This window comes from Elephantulus edwardii, unplaced genomic scaffold (genome assembly GCF_000299155.1).
Source record: "Elephantulus edwardii isolate Elephantulus edwardi_28Jun2011 unplaced genomic scaffold, EleEdw1.0 scaffold00111, whole genome shotgun sequence".
Lineage (NCBI taxonomy): Eukaryota > Metazoa > Chordata > Mammalia > Macroscelidea > Macroscelididae > Elephantulus > Elephantulus edwardii.
The window spans coordinates 8,610,282-8,612,615 of record NW_006399861.1 but is presented as its reverse complement, the minus strand read 5'-3'; the positions used below and the strand labels follow the sequence as shown (position 1 = coordinate 8,612,615).

The following is a 2,334-nucleotide window of genomic DNA, read 5'->3' as shown; positions in this document are numbered from 1 at the left end:
TTTTACAGAACAATGCAGATGAAAGGTCTTTCACACTTGTAGAAATAACCAGTAGTTTTAGTTTTGTCCCTGCCCTTGACACGAGTCTCTTGACCCACCCTTTTCCCTGCTCCGCCAGTATTCCTTCCTATTCCCACCTACTCCCTTCAACACCTATGCCTGCTATACAACCCTTGATCTGACAGCTTATATTTCAAGTTTTGTAGGTTTCTGTGATTCCAGATTCATCAAGATGTTGCCAATTTCTTTTTTTTTCTTAATAAATTTATTCACAAAAAGTGAGACTGCAGAGGGGTTGGGGGCTATACATGGGCACAGGCCTGGTGAGTTCTGTACATAGGGCTAGGAGTCAAGAAGCCTCCAGGTGGAAGGGTATTTTTTATTAAAAAAAATAATGGGAGCTACAGCCACCCTCTCCCCCCCTCCCCGTTAAAAAGACATAAAAATAGATGTCTTTGAGGTAAATGGGGAGTCTGGGGCTTAAGGGTGTCAAGGGATTCACAGGTGCTGGGGCTTAAAGGGAGTGTTACAGGCACCGGGGTGACTCCTGCATCAGTTGGTAGAACAGCACATAGCCTTCACTGGATGCCACTTGGTTTTCACTGACAGGGGAGACACGAGAATCATTGTAGACATGCCAACCAGTCTGGCACTGGCACAGGGCTGTGCAGTGACCATAGTGGACGCTGCCAGAGTGATTGCAAAGGGCGTAGAGCTGGTATATGGGGCTTCCTGCTTTGTCACTAGCAAAATCCCCTAGACTCAGTTGTTGGAGTGGGAAGTCTACACCTACTGAACTTTTCTTGATGGAGCCACGGGAGGCAGAAAATCTATTCAAATGGAGCAGGAGGATTCGGGGGAATCATTGTACTGTCAATTTTTTGGTACTTCGTGTTTTCTGCCTACATTGGTCACACACTGGGGCATTTTCTGATTCTAATTCTTCCTCCTTGGTGAAAAGGTTGAAACAATCCTGAAGAGACACCTTGCCCTCAGCAAAGACTTTCTTGGGGATGGGCAGGGACAGGTCACAAAAAACCTCGAAGGTGATACCCGCAGGACTGGCACTTGAGGCAACTTTTCAGCTGGCCCACAAACAGATCCACAATTTTGCTGTCCTCTCGCTCCAGGTAACGCTTCCACATTAGGTTGGCTCGGTCATCATCACTCAACTTTGGTTCATCTAGAAGAGCCCCTCCTAGACCGGGAGGCGAGGGAACTGGATTGTTGGCCAGGACTGGAGGAGCCCGGCGGCCTCGTCGGTTGATTTCCAGATGTAGCAGCTCCATAAGGAGCTTCAGGAATTCTTGAGCATCCTGCTGGCTGTGTCCAGAGAAAGAGGGAACATATTTCTGGAAGACAGCTTGAAATCGGGAAGGATTCATAGCTTCACAGGAGTCAGGTTGCTAGAGGGCACCAATCACATCTGCAAAGGCTTCAGTAAGCTCTTGGGCTCGACCCCCTCCAGGCACCTCTTGCCGAAAGACCCTTCGCAGACAGAAGTCCTGAAGAGGCCGTGTGCTGCTCAGACACTGTAGCACGACCTTTAGGAAACACGTGTTCCCCAGATTTCGGAGGCCAACATGACCGGAGCCAACCTGCAGCGTGTGATGAGCCAACTTCTCTTCAGTGTAGAATGGCTGTGGGGACCGGGCAGATGTCACGTGGAAGGAGCCATGAGAGGCAGGGGGCTCTGTCCGTATGCTAAGCAGGGTGGGTGGTCCAGGAAAGCCCCCAAGACGGCGGAGAGAGGTGCTGCGTCTCAAAGTGGGTGGCTCAGGCCGGAGGGCTAACCGGCTCAATGCAGCCCCAAACTCTCCCACACCACGGTGCCCTCCCATGGCAATCCCCATTGGGCGCAAGTCTCCACTGCTCACAGACTTGCATCGAGCTAGGTTGGTCCTGGATGGAAGAGGAAGAGCCACAGCTGGGGGTGGTGAGCCAGGCAGGGGAACCCCATGATCTGCCCGAAGGGGGCCTCTGGAAAGAGAGCCTGAGGTCCGTCCTTGTCCCAGCTCCAATTTCTTGAACCGTTTTTCAGGGGGACCTGGCCGGGGAGGCAGAGGTCATAACATAGGGTTTGGCCCAGTGGCTGGATTGCGGCGCTCCTTGCTGTGGACCAGGGGGAGCAGGTGGTAGCTTGGATCCCATCCGGGGCTGGACATTAACAGATGGCTCTCTGGTTCGGCCCAGGCGGTGCTCAGAAGCCTGAGGCATGATGTATACCACAGGTTGGACCTGTCCCCCGGAGAGGTGGCGGGGGAGGCCGGCCGGGGCCAGGCCCCAGCTCAGGGCCACCCCCTTCTACCCCCGCGCAACCCCTCCTCGGGTCCG

The 2,334-nt window shown here is 53.3% G+C and overlaps 1 pseudogene; it reads right to left on the bottom strand.

Moving 5' to 3' along the window:
• Positions 1-526: 526 nt before the first annotated feature.
• Positions 527-2,295, bottom strand: LOC102845725 (annotated as a pseudogene).
• Between the last annotated feature and the right edge of the window lie 39 nt (positions 2,296-2,334).